Here is a 15,313-nt window from a genome sequence, read left to right on the forward strand (position 1 = left end):
TTGTCATGGGGTTGTGCACATATCACATATGGACAGAGTCAATCTATATTAAATCAAACACATACACAGAAATGCATATGCCCTTACTATCTTTCATCACCTAGCTATAGGGATTTAAGTTTAAAATGGTATAATAATGGCTAGGATTTGATGTGGTCTAGTAATGTCCTATGACTCTCTGAACATTCCACATGTCAATTTTGTTGTCATCCACATGTGCTATGTTGAGGTTTGGATGTACTGTATCCTTACAACAGTGTATTCCAATTTGTGATTGGAGCAACTGTATTTATGGCTGTTGCTGCCATTTGGTTACATGTTGCTTCCATTACAGCTGTAGTAATATGCCGCCTGAGGACTGACATCAGATGATGCTATATATATTGTTGCCGTACTAAGACATACGTCCTTGTACTGCAGTATACCAACATTCTACATGGTTGTCATACAACCATCACAGTGACAGATGCAGTATGGCACAGGTGTGCATATGTATACCTAGCATCTGAAAATGTCTGACATATAGCAATATTATATCATACTGATTACATGGCACATGCACCTGGGTTCATCCACATGTTGTAATGCTGTTATACAGATAAACATTTGACATGCTGAGATTCATTGTATGCACTATTTTGTTTGTATTCACAAGGATTATACAGGTGTTGTCTTTGCATTGTGTGACTGTCAGCATTTGTGTTATTAACTGTTCTGCATGAACTACAACCACTTCAGCTATAATGTGTCCACATACGGTGTCAGGGCCCTCACCTACACATTTCCACTGATAAACATATAGGCATATGATGTACAGCTGATGTAATGACATGAAACAGGTAGAGTGGAATGACTGTGTTAACAGTTCCACTGTGTCACATGTGATTCAGACCTAACATTTTATTTGGAGGTGATGTACAGCTTGATATCCAGTTGTAGCATAACAGCTGTAGTGTGACTGTACTGTGTCATGGACGTACTACTACATCACATAATAATTACCACTTGATAGCTTGCCTGAACACATATGGATGTATGTTAGGATTTCATGGCTGTATAATATTTTGACTGTCAATGTCAGAGGGAAAGTGATCGCATGGCACATGTGCTGGGTGTTGATATGTACTTATAGAGGGTGCTCCATGTATTGTTTGGTGTGTGTACAGTATCAAAGTGACAACATCCTCACTGACACTAGACTTTGCACTGCTGTACTTTCTGTGCACATAGGCATAGTTGATGCATTGCCATTGGTCTCACATACTGCTGTACCATTCATTATAATGGATCATTTCTTAATTCAGACATCAGTTGCAGATGTTTCAGACAATATCCATTGCTATTAGAGGTAGATTCATGCCATACACAGCTATCTGTAGGGAATCCAGTCATAACAGTGTGTTGTTTGTAGGTGTTGTTATCCATATGGCCGATACTTGTGTCAGCCATGGATGCTTTAGTCAAGTGTATCACATTTGGCACAGTGAGCTCCCACACATCTTGTTAGCCATACAGAACTATTCCTGGGGATGCATACCCATTAGTATTTGACAGTGCAGACTTCCCTTCAAGCTGTTTTACTAGATGCTTCTGTGATAAGTCTTTCTGTGTTGCACCCAGTAAATGCACAGCTCAGTGACAACATTGATGACATGGGTTTGATTCTTGCAGGTGTGGATTGTGGCTTATGTTTCATGCAAATGTGTCAACTGGCCAAGAATGCGCCTGATTTCAACTCCAGATTTAATGCTGTCCCTCTGAACCCCTCCAAAAAATGGTCGTTTTTGGGGTAGAGGTGGTGAATTCACGTTATAAAATACTGACAATCATTATAGTTGTACATGTCTGTTCTTGCAGAAAATGTATAATAAGTTACATTCACATACTCTGTCTGTGCCAGAGATTAATGGTCATAATATTTTAATAGTGTCCCTGATTGTGCCTGTTTCTGTCTACATCTGTCCAGGAGTCTGTTGCTATGTGTCCCTGATTGGTTTAAAGGTATGCTGACATGTCAGTCATATTCAAGCAATTCCTTTTGCAGATCTTCACACTATGCCAATGGCCCCATTGGATTTACCATCCTTGCTAAATGTCCTCTCCAGTGAGCATGTCAGTAAAGTTTATATCACAATCATTCATATCCATTGATATGTAATCTTGTGTGACCATCACATATACACTGTCATGTGTGATGATATAGCATACTCGCTCACGAGATGTAAACAGCAGTACGCACTGTGCTATCTACATATGTGCTTAATGTTATTCTACTGATTTGTCTTTGAATTGTACATGCATTGACATATCCTATCTTGGGGACATTGCCAGATTTACCACGCCCTCTTTTTTCTTCATTCCTGTCATTCAAGTCTGTGCCCATTTCCATCAGCACACTTTCCCTGTCTAGGGTATGGTTTATTGTATTTGACCTTGTCGAACTCCCCATTACTTCATTCTGCAAATAATTGTTGTAGCTTTTTCTTTACTATGTTAATACTGCTGTTACTGCAGTATTTACACCCCTGGTAGTCATTGTGCCTGTCCACGCAATCTTGCTGAGCTGGTTTGCTTATAAGCTTCATAGGTTCATAGTTCATAGTTTAGTACTAGGCTAACTGCCCTTGTGGGCCATTTTAAGCCTAGCCAATTACCCCATTTGAGAATCAAACCCTGCACCTTGTGTCTGTAAGGTAAATACCTTAACCATTATGCCAACCTCCCCCCAGGAGTAAGCAAACTTAAATATTACTTGTTTCTGTGCTCATGCTGCTTTACAGTGTTTCCTAGTGGCAGGCTGGTGACTTAGTAATGTCCTATGATTCCCTGAACATTCCATATGTTTTATGTTGAAGTGTGGAAGTACTATAGCCCTACATCAATGTATTCCTATCTGTGATTTGAGCTACTATATTGATGGTCGCTGCTGCCATTTCATTTCATGTTCCTTCCATAACAGCTGTTGTAATATGCCTCCTGAAGACTGTTGACATCAGATGATGCTATGTATATTGTTGCCATACAAAGGCATACATCCTTGTACTGCAGTATACCAACATTCCACACAGTTGTCATACAACCATCACAGTGACAGATGCAGTATGGCACAGGTGTGCATGTGTACACCTAGCATCTGGAAATGTTATCTGACATACAGCAATATTGCTTTATACTCATTACACAGCCACATATACCTGGGTTCATCCACATGTTGCAATGCTGTTATACAGACAAACGTATGACATGTTGAGATTCACCTGCAACCTTGGGGAATTCATTGTATGCACTATTGTGTTTGTATTCACAAGGATTATACAGGTGTTCCACAGCAGCATTGTGTGACTGTCAGGATTTGTGTTATTAACTGTTCTGCATGAACCGCATCCATCAGAGTTGTAATGTGTCCACATATGGTGTCAGGGCCCTCTCCCCCACATTTCCACTGATAAACATGTAGGTATATGATGTACAACTGATATAATGACGTGAAACAAATAGAGCTGTACGACTGTGTTAACAGTTCCACTGTCTCATGTCATTCAGACCAAACATTTTATTTGGAGGTGATGTACAGCCTGAAGTCCAGTTGTAGCATAACAGCTGTAGTGTTACTGTAATGTGTCATGGGTGTACCACTACATCACATAAGTATTACCACTTGATAGTTTGAATGAACACATATGAATGTATATCAGGATTTCATGGCTGTATAATATTTTCACTGTCAATGTCAGGGGGACAGTGATCACATGGCACATGTGCTGAGTGTTGACATGTACTTATAGAGGGTGCTGCATGCATTGTTTGGTGTGTGTACAGTATCAAAGTGACAGCATCCTTGATCATTGACAATAGAATTCGCACTGCTGTACTTTCTCTGCACACAGCATAGTTGATGCATTGCTATCAGTCTCACATACTGATGTACCATTCATTATAATGTATCATTTCTTAACTCACACATCAATTGCAGATGCTTCAATATCTATTGCTATTACATGTGACAGATGTATGCAACATACAGCTATTTGTAGGGAATCCACTCATAATAGTGTGGTGTTTGTAGGTGTTGTTGTCCATATGGCCGATACATATCTCAGCCAGGGATCTACTTTGAATGAGCAAAAGCTCATATAACTGAAACACAAATTGCTGAGATGACTATGCCAAAAGTTCACATATGCGAAACCTTAAAAGAACGAAAGACAGGAAACCAAACACCAGTTATTGACGTAGAGTTTTTCACAGCATAAGTTATGTACATGTAAAAATTCCCATTTCCCTAAGATAGTGCAATCTCGGAGTTGGTATATTTAAATTCCAAAGAGGGGGACAGAGCCCCCCACATGGGGGGTGCAGGGGGGCTTGCCCCCCTACTAAAATGATGTTAGAAATCAATTCTAGTTAGGTATTTAGCACTGTACTTTTATTTGTGCTGTGAATTAGTTAGAGTCTGTGTATTGCAGTGTATACTGATTTGCGTTGTCTGTTTTTTATACAGAAAATGTAGTGCAGGAACAGAACTTAGTGTAGTTTTTTGTTATGTTTCTTTATGGATTTGCAGACTTGTGGGAAGGGTTAGTAGAGCAGAGTTTGTGATTCCGGTGTAGGTTAAGTTCAATGTACGTTGTCAGATGGTTTCTGTTTATTTTGTGGAGGTACGTTTAGAAATTGGTCAGTGGTATTGAGGGAACTGGTGTTCTGTTTATTGTCTTTTATTCTTTTAAGGTTTCGCATATGTGAACTTTTGGCATAGTCATCTCGGCAATTTGGGTTTAGGTTACATGCGGTTTCGCTCATCCAAAGTTAACCTGTCAGCCAGGCATGCTTTTGTCAAGTGCATCACATTTCACATAGTGAGCTCCCACACAACCTGTCAGCCAAATAGAACTATTCCTTGTGATGTTTACCTATTAGGATTTGACAGTGCACCAAGTAAATACACAGCTCAGTGACAACATTGATGCATGGGTCTGATTCTTGCAGGTGTGGAATGTGGCTTATGTGTCACACAAACCTCTCAGTTGGCCAAGATTACCCCTGATTTCTACTCCAGGCTTAACAGTGTCCCTCTTAACCCCTCCAAAAAGTGAACTTTTTTGGGGAAGGGTTGGTGAATTTCCCTTATAGAATACTTACAATCATTAGAGTTGTACACGTCTGTTCCTGCATAATATGTATAATAAGTTGTACTCACATATTCTGTGATATTAGGGAGAATTAACAGATTAATGGTTTTAATATTTTAAAAGTGTCCCTGATTGTGTTTGTTTCTGTCCATATTTGTGCAGGAGTTTATTGCTATATGTCCATGATTGACTGAGAGGTATGCTGACATGTCAGACATATTCAAAAAAGTTATTTTGCAGTTCTTCACACTATGCACATACTCCCATTGGATATACCATCCTTGCTAAATGTGCTCGCCAGTGAGCATATCAATGATGTTCGTATCACAGCCATTCATCTCCATTAACATGTAACCTTGTGTGACTATCACATTTATTATCATGTGCGATGATAAAATATACTTGCACAGGAGGTGTAAACAGCAGTACATACTGTGCCATCTACATATGTGCTTAATGTTTTGCTATTGGCTTGTCGTTGAATTGGGGACATTGCCTTATTTACCATGCCCTCTTCCTTTTGCTTCATTTCTGTCATTCATGTCTGTGTCCATTTTCATAAGCACACTCCCTGCCTAGTGTATTTTTCATTGTATTTGCATTTGCCCCCCATTACTTTATTCTGCAGATAATTGTTGTAGTTTGATATTGCACTCAATATACTCTTCCTTAATGTGTTAATGCCTCTGTTACCGCAGTATTTTCAACCCTGGTAGTCATTGTAGCTGCCTGCACAATCTAGTTGTGCAGGTTTGCTCAAAAACAAACTTAAATGCTACTTGTTTCTGTGCTTATGCTGCTCTCCACGGTTTCCTAGTGGCGGCACTGTTACTGGTCACGAAACCATGCTTGTATATGTGTAAGTACGATGAGCAGCTTGAGTATGCAATTAGCGCTGTTGCACATTGTGCTGACACGTAAACTCCATTGAATTCCCTGGATCATTTTTTAACAGCCCCTTTTGTAAAAACAAATTGTTTGTAATTTGTTTACCGTCTGGTACTAGGAGTAAAAAAAATGGCCTACCAATAATTAAGCTAAAACATTCCTCTTGGTAGCAACAGCATTTTTTGCTATTCAATAATATATATGTAACAGATGTAAGATTTAGAATAATCACATTTCTTAAAAATATTCATTTCCATCTGTACCCTACATCCCAGTTATCTATTGCCCTGAAAGTATCTAGGACTGCAAGTGATGTCCTTAAATTCTCATTGTTTCTCAAATCTATGTAAATCCTTGCTCAAAAATTGACTATTATTTGATATTGTGTCTTTAGGAATTCCTTGCTTTGTAAAAATTGATTTGAGCGCAATAGTGAGATGCTGTGTTACATAGGTGCACTTTTTCAAGGAAATTTTAATAATAATCCACTCATAAGTCATATCCTACATTTTGTCAAGGAAGTGACAGAATTTCATGAGGCATTATTTTTTTATTTTGATTTCTGAACATGCAACAGATCTCACTGTTTGGCACTATATGCTCTATTTGTGAAGACATTGTACTAATGCACAGTATTACAAGCTCTCTCTTTGCTTGTTCTTGCCCAAGTGTGCTGTCTCTCAGCTGTGTAGGAATGATAACTCCATTCATTTTGAATAACAATCCTTGAATATATGGCACTTCATTATAGTAGGGAAAGCAAGGTATAATATATACCCACTAACTCCACTAGACTAAGTTGAAAAGCTTTCCCTTAAAATATCAATGAACCTCATATGAACTTGTCTATATTCTCCTCCTTTGAGAAACTGACTATACCTTTTAGTTTCTCCTTTCTTGTCTTATCTTCACTACGTCTTCAAGATTATCTCTACTAAACATACTGTATGAACAACAATCATATGTTACTACCTGCTATACTTTTAATTGTATGTCTAAACCACTCTGCTTATGTAAATATCTCATACAATCATATGCTATTATCTGCTATATTTTATAACTGTATGTCTAAACCACAATGTTCATGTAAATAACTTATGTATAGTATGTTAGCAATTGTTCTGGAGATTTTCTCTCCAGGCCTCTGCTGAAAACAGACAGCTCTGTCCAGTCGGACCTCCCAGGTAAACAAATGCAAAATCAATAAATAAATATGAAGATGCAATGATTTTACATTCTCTGGCCACCCTGTTATAATAATATGCAGTAACTGAAGCTGTATGTCATCTCTAATACCACCTTTAACTTCTGTATCTTTTCAGCACACATTGGTTATTTAGAACCTATCCACATATCTTCCGGAGCCTTATGAAACAAATCCTCAATAAATTCTTGCAGATAATGTTCTGCTTAGGATATCAGCTATACACATCAACTTAAGCTAAACATGTAAATCAAACTTCTGCAAATATAATTAAGAATGTGCTAAAAGTCCATGTGATTATCTCTTAAAGATGCTTTAGAAAGCTTTATGGCCTGATTCTACTATAATTCCTTACCATGGATATGCTCATGGAATTTTGACAACCAAAAACTAGGTCATTTATTTTTTGGGCTGTGCACAGCACATCTGTGCATCTGTCAGTGCTCTGGAGCCATATGCTATTAGTCTGCTCTGTTATAAAAGCAATGCACTTAAACCTTGTTAACTGCATTCCCCTGCAGAATAATAAGCCCAGTCGCATCATCAAACTTAGAAATTGATGCTGTAATAACTAAATGTTTCAGCATCTCAAAGCTTTTTGCTTGGCCAATAGAAAAAAACAATGCTACATCATCCCCCAGTAGCTCTCATAGGTTCATAGGTGTTTACTAGGCTACTGACCACAAGGGTTTTTTAAGCCTAGCCATGCATCCCAAATCTATGACAAGTTAGATACCCTTGATAAGTGTAAGCAGGAGATTGGGAGAAGAAACATGTACAAGCTGGGGCCTAGGAGATGAACCATTTACAGGTTGTCTGTGTCTATTAGAGACATAGGTGCCAAGCCAGGGATGAATTTCCTGTTCCCCATCCATTTCTCCAGGTTGCACTTGAATTGGGTTAGGGAGGAACTCTGCTTCACATGGATGGGGAGCCTTTTCCAGAGACGGGGTAATCTCTGAGATACACACCTGTCTCTCCAACAGGTCCTATTTATATCGCAGGTAAGGTTTAAGTCTTTAGAATGGGCAATTCTGATACTGTTTATTTTTCAGATATGCAAGAGGTCCATCAGAGTGGGGTCTTAGAATGCCCTGTATGTCAGGCATAAATCTCCCTTCAAACGCCTGTAGGAGACAGAATACAGGGATAAAGCCTTGAGGTGATCTGCATAGGACATTTTACTTAAGCCCTGTATTCTTTTAGTGAGGAACCTCTGTAGACATTCCAATTGTTGGATATGCCTGGTTAGGTACATACCAAATGGGGCATTGTACTCAATGATAAGCATGATGAATACTGAATACAGTGGAACAATGACTTCCATGGACTTAAATGCCATAGCTTTGTTTATACGTTAGAACCTATCCACAAATCTTCCGGAGCCTTATGAAACAAATCCTCAATAAATTCTTGCAGATAATGTTCTGCTTAGGATATCAGCATAGAATGGTTTCCTCACTACTTTATGCACATGATGGTCAAAGGCTAGATTACTACCTAGGTGTGTCTCTAAGGGGTGTGTTGTCAATATGATAGTTACCTGAAGTGGATGACTTCCCAAAGGATACTATTATGTATTTCTTGGCATTTAGTTTTAGTCCATGGTTCTGACACCAGTTGTTTGTCTATGTCAGCCCCTTGTGGAAAACATTTGTTTCAGTGTGGGATTCACTGACAACTGCTAATTTGCAATCATCTGCAAATTTAGTCAGCCAGAAACCACTGACCTTGGCCTTGACTTCATTGAAGTAAATGCCAAAAAGGAGTGATCCAAGGACTGATCCCTGAGGGACTCCGCTTGTGACTGGCCTCTTTGTAGAGGTGGACTCCCCAATTCCAACTTCCTGGGTCCTGTCTGTGAGCCAGTTGGGTATCTACCAGGTAAGAAATGGGTATATACCTAACTTCTTGAGTTTGTCAACAATGCCTGAGTGAGGTATTGTATCACATGCCTTGGCCAGGTCAAGGTAGGCAGTCTGAACCATTTTGCCCTCATCCATTGCTTTGGTGACCTTCTCAAAGAAATCCATTAGGTTGAGTAGGCATGGCCTGCCCTTGACAAACCTAAACTGGGTTGGGTTCAGTGTCTGGAGGTTTACTATATCACTATTGATCATTTCCATGATAATTCTTTCCATGACTTTATATATAAGACCAGTGAGACTTATGGTCCTGTAGTTTCCAGGGTCTGTAGATGGCCCACCTTTGTGCAGAGGGATGACTGTTGGTGTTCTCCATTCATGGGGCATGAAGCCTGTTTGGAGGCTATAATTAAATAGCAATTCCAGAGGCCCTGATAGGTCATGTTTCATGCAATTTAGAAGGCATCCTGGGATATTTTCTGGACCCATTGATGCAGTGTTCGTGCCCTTAGAGAGAGCATTATGGACCTGTTCCCTAGTGATAGCAGGGGGAGTTATATCTGATGGTATTTCCTGAGGGAAGGCTAAGGGGTAGAGAGGGCTAAAGCTGGAGCTGAATTTATTGGCCAGTAGGTTTGCTATATCTTCTGGCTCAGTATAGGTGGCTCCAATTACAATGAGCTCTGCACACAACTGTGTATTGCCTTTAAGGCTGCGAACATAGCTAAAGAATGCCTTGTGGTTGTCCTTGGCCTGGTAGGCCAAATTCACCTCAAATTTGGCTTTGGTAGACTTTATTTGTCCAATGAGATTTTTGTTGTTTGATGAGAGTGCTTTTATCCTACTGGGTGCTGCACCTCCTAATTTTTGCCATGATTTTCTTCCTTCTGTTATACAGCCTATTGATTCCACCAGGCTGTCTTGTTTTTTGAGTTAGTTCTGTACTTCTTCTTGATGGGTACAGCTGCCTCTATGCAGCTATTAACATACTTGTACAGGGTTTCTGTGAACAGTTCTGCATAGAGAGCAGTGTTCTCAGGATTTATGGGGCCTTGACATTTTGCCAGGTTATCACTTAATAGCAGGAGGTTAGCCTTAGAGTAGTTCCTGAATATTCCAGATTTAGCTGGGGGCCCAGTTTTTATTTTTACTTCAAAGGAGATGATTTTGTGGTCAGACCTTACCGGGGAAGATGTTACAGTAGGGGATGTGCAGCACACTCCCATATTAGTGAGGACCAGATCCAGTATGGCTGCACCCCTGGTTGGTGTATTGACTATCTGGTTCAGGGAGTTTGCGTTTACAAAATCCAGGAATCTATGTGCCTGTACGTTTGGTGTCATATAGGATTCCCAGTTAATAGTGGGGTAATTAAAGTCACCCATGAATATGGTATTAGGTTGGATGGTTAGTGTTTCTAATAAGTTTAAATATATAGTATGGATTTCCTGGGTCATAGAGGGGGACCTATAGCTGGCAAGGAAGTGATACCGGATTTTGCCTATGGTAATTTGAACATGGAGCAGCTCAAGTGCATTGTCCTGTTTGACCAGCCTTGAGGTATATTTATTTTTGATGTAATAGATACACCTCCACCTTTAGTCCCTGTCTGCATAGTAGCTGGTCTAAATCTGTAGAAGGCATTATAAACTTGCAGTGTTTGTATGCTCTCAGCAGCTTTAACCCATGTCTCAGTGACTGCACAGACGTGAGCATTTTCTAGGGTGAAAAGAGTTTCTAGGGAGTGGAGTTTTTTGTTTAGACTCCTAGCATTGAGCAGTAATACCATTAGATTTTATTGGTTTTGATTTGCTATGTCTGAAGTACTTTCCACTTTGGCATTGGCTAAAAAAGGCACTATGGGGGAAGACAATGTTTTAGCTAATATTCAAAAGCCTATAGGGGAGAGGTGCAGACCAGCCCTGGCAAAGCAGTGTGGTCTGTTCACCATTTCCTTCCAAGCTTACAAATATTGCACCCCTTAGGATGACACCAGAAACTAAGCCAATTATTAAAGTCAATCATTTTTGTTCATATTGTGGCATCATCCTTGAAGAAGGTAAAATGCTGCTCAATGCTAGGCATGTACCAGCCTCAGACACATACTCTGAGAACTCCATGATGTCTTTCTTCGTATAGTTTAGGGAGGTACATCTCAGATCATTTACTCCCACATGGTCTATGACAGAGTCATAATGGTATTTGTGGTCCAATGACCTGAGTGCATGCGTAATGTGGCAGATCCTAGCCCCTGATAATAAACTGACCATTACTTTCTCCTTACTCAGCCCGGTGAGAGGGACATCAGTGTGTCTCATGATGAAGTCTCTAATGACCAGAATGTTGGATTGTGTAATGGCTTGCCTTATGGGCTTAGAGGTAGAGGCTCCATGAGATGTGGCTCTCTGTGTTGATGTGGGTGTTGTTTTGAAAAAGTGCATTTGGGGCTGCTGAGGGTATTTGTTATGTGTACTTAATCTAGGAGGTCTTTGTGGTTTAGGAAGGTTAAATTTAAGTTCCTCAGCATATGTGGGTCTGTATGTCTGTTTTGAATTGTGCATGATGTGTGCAGCGTGTGTACTACTGATGACCTTATTGACATTAGAAGCACTTTTATGTGAGAGCTTTGCCTCCAGTGACATTGTGTAAATACATCTCTCACATATCATATGTTTGAGAATTAACTGGTTGTCAGTAAACATGAGGCAATTTCAACATTGTCTCAGGATGCCTATATCAACCAAGCTGGTAATGGAGATAGTGGTAAAGTTCATATACATGGCAACTAATCCTTTTATATTGATTAGATAGCTGGAGTGAAAATATAACGTAATGTCAGGAGTAGCTGGCTTGCCAGTCTGGGCACACTGCTTGTCACTGCAAACTAGTTGTCCTGTGTGCAACTAGGTAGTGGAGAAATTTCAGTCTTGTTTTTACAGGAAATATTCCACTCAAGGTGTCTGAGTCTGTACAGGGCACAGCCAAACACTTGAGGGGAAACTAATACGCAGACCCTGAAAATTTAAGGATGACGTATTTAGACAGATATTCTAAAGTTAGAAACAAATCAAGCAGTACTTAATGAAAATAAAGAATTAGCTTGTCAAGAATGATGAAAAGAGGGGAGTTGCCTAAATGGTTAGTGCTTAGCTACTACTAATGCTGGTCTCTCCACAGTTTCACTCTGCTGGGATACAATTCTCCTTTGCTTCTTCTCTCACCAGAAGCAAAACGTTAGCACCAATCCCAGGATGAGAAGCAGGCCACCACCTGTTTGGTGATCCACAGTATTGTCCCAAATGATGCAAGAGTCTGTAGGCTAGTTGTAGCCTTTTCCTGGTAGATGTCTTGAATAGCCACCAGACCAATCAAGAATGTTAAGCACAGACAATTGTTGCCCAACCAGAAACAGTCAGGAATCAATGCACTCTGCTCCTTCTCTCACCAGGAGCAGAATATAAGCACAAATTCCAAGCTGTCACCCATGAAGCAGTTATTAGGCTTTCTGGTGATTAGCAGTCTCCAGGAAAAATGGCACTGTACTCCTTCTCTCTCCAGGAGAAAACAGAAGCACTAATCCCAAGATGACTACTGAGAGGTAGAATGTGGGCTCTGTAATAACTGGTGGTCTTGCAATAGATGTTTAAAGGTATGATGAGAAATGGGTTAATATAAACACTGCAGTGTGCACTAAGCAGTTAGATATGAAAAAGGGGGTAACTAAAGTTTCAGCTGTCAAATTGGAGAGCCACTAATTTTAAAAAGAACTAGATAGATTGAAAGGGGGGGGCACTTTTGTTTTCTGGCTCTATGGAATAGAGTGGGATGGCCAATACATTTAAATAGTTGAAGGGGAGTGATTTCACAACATTATAATTTTGTGCTTACTCACAATAGCCATTGAAAGTGGAGAGTGAATGAGATATATGGTCAAATTAACATAAGGGTCGGGCAACTAGAAAGACAGTTGTGTTTGAGAACACAACAGCAACAGGGTGGGAGGGTGGAAAAATTCTGTGTGAGACACAGCTGTGATCTCTTACCAAGTTTTAATATGCATTTCAAAGCAGAATGCAAGTAAAACATGGTGCAAAGAAAATAAATCATAGTATACAAAAAATAATAAAATATACAACAAAAAAAGCAAGCTAACCTTTCCGTCACGGGAAGTTTTGTCAGATACTTGGTGAGCTTTTCCAGTAATGCCCTCTGAGAGGAACTGTGACTTTTGACAAGCTGGGAATGAAGATGGGTGGGTACTTTACCATGCTTAGAAAATACATTAGGTATGACTTATAATTAAGATTTTTGTATGCATATGACAGCTTTTACCTGTCAGTATCTGAATTTAGTCCTTATGCAGATAAAACCTAACCAATGTATTTCAGATAAATTAACACAGTGTTGACAGTTTTCTCATGTTAAGCTTCATACCTTTAGCTCTCTGTCTAGCCAGCAATCTTAGTACAGGCATATTGTGTTAACTAGGTTCACCTGAAAAAAACATAGTCTACCTGGATCAGTTCTCTATGCCAGAAAACAAAAGCATTTATTTAAAAAAATACATAAAGTTGCTGCTTGATGGCACCCCATATTACACTGTCATTGATTATGCTAACTAGCCATCAAGCTGTCATCCATAGTTGCTAATTTTCCTTGAAATACTTATGCAAGTGAGATCCCAAATGACAATCTCAAGAACCTGTAGCTGCTCAAAGGTATACTGAAAGTAGCTTGGCGCTAACCACATCCAATTCAGTCTGGCAAAATCTCTGTCAGTATCAAAAGCAATGATAGCTATCGTTTCTTTTATAATTTGAAGTGGATAAAGCTACCTTTTGATCCTCTTACTTAGGGTTTGGAAGATCTATGCACATCCTTAATTTGTCTTCCTTCACAACTGTCACCATGTTCCTCACTAACTCATTTGGATCTGTATGTTTAATTATTACTGCTATAGTTCCTATGTAGTTCAAGTCTAGTTTTGTTCTAGCCGTACTTAGTAATCTTCATAAAGCATAAATCTTAGGTTACTTCCTCAAGACTAATTTGTATGCAATATTGACCTTGCAGACAGCCTATGGTCTCAACAGATCATAACAATTCTTGAAAATGCCATCTGAAGTCTGTAACGTGCTTTCAGCATTCAGTATTTCTCCATTTGCAGTGAAGTACTAATCACAAACACTTTTTATTGTAGCTGCTTAATAGACTTGCTTCTTTGCCTCCAGATAATGCTTTTTGTATACTAACCATTAAGTTGCACATTACATAGAACAAACTGTTTCTGTGCTGCATTAGTCTTTATGTTGCTCAAGCATCAGGCTGTACACATCTATGCAACTGTTTTCTACAAATGTATGAGAAAAACCTCCTTTCATCACTAGTATAAGACTAACTGTTCTGTCTTTTAGTTGTGCCTCTTTTCCATCCTTCTATATACATTGATCATTCTTTATCTGTACTGTGTGAACTGTCTTCACCATGCTAAGTGTCAAACAAACAGTCCTGCACTATATATCTGGTTGGCTTCTAGAGCTCAGAATGAAATTCATAGTTCATTTAGACTTGATCCAAAGGCTTTGGTTTGTGACTTGAGCATGGCAAAAGCATACGTGTTAACTTGAGCACATCAGTATTTACAATTCCATGCCTTAAAAACAGAATCTCTCCTTTGGATGAGATGTACAACTGAGGCCCCATTTGCCTGAGTCGGTGGTAGCTCAGGTGGATGTAGATGATTTCACAGCACTTATCAAAAAAAGAGTAAGGAATGCTTACCAGTGCTCTTGCAGTTTTCCCCTAGTCAATATGGATACAGTCTCAGGTCTCCCCTGAAATGAGGTCATTGGCCTTGTGGAACTAACCCAGTCAATAAAAAGCAAATAACTAAATAAAGTGTATCTATAAATGTTGTACTCTGCAGCAGTATCAGTCTTAAATTCACCTGGTTTGCCTTTAATCAATACCTTTTCTCTCCAACAATTGAGCCTGCTATTTCTAGCAGCTTGAACTAAATACACATTTTCATAACCGTTGCTGTTGCCTACTCTTGCACCTCAAGGGCATGCATGCCATTGACCTTGTAATCCACATCCTTCCTAGAATAACTGCATAACTAGTGTGTCCATGTACGTTTTACAGTCACCACCTATTAAATGAGTGTAGCTCCAATATACAGAAGGATACCAGCTTCACACTCTTCTTTTGTGTCTAAAATATCATTA

This window comes from Protopterus annectens, chromosome 3.part0 (genome assembly GCF_019279795.1).
Source record: "Protopterus annectens isolate FY-2018-M chromosome 3.part0, PAN1.0, whole genome shotgun sequence".
Lineage (NCBI taxonomy): Eukaryota > Metazoa > Chordata > Ceratodontiformes > Protopteridae > Protopterus > Protopterus annectens.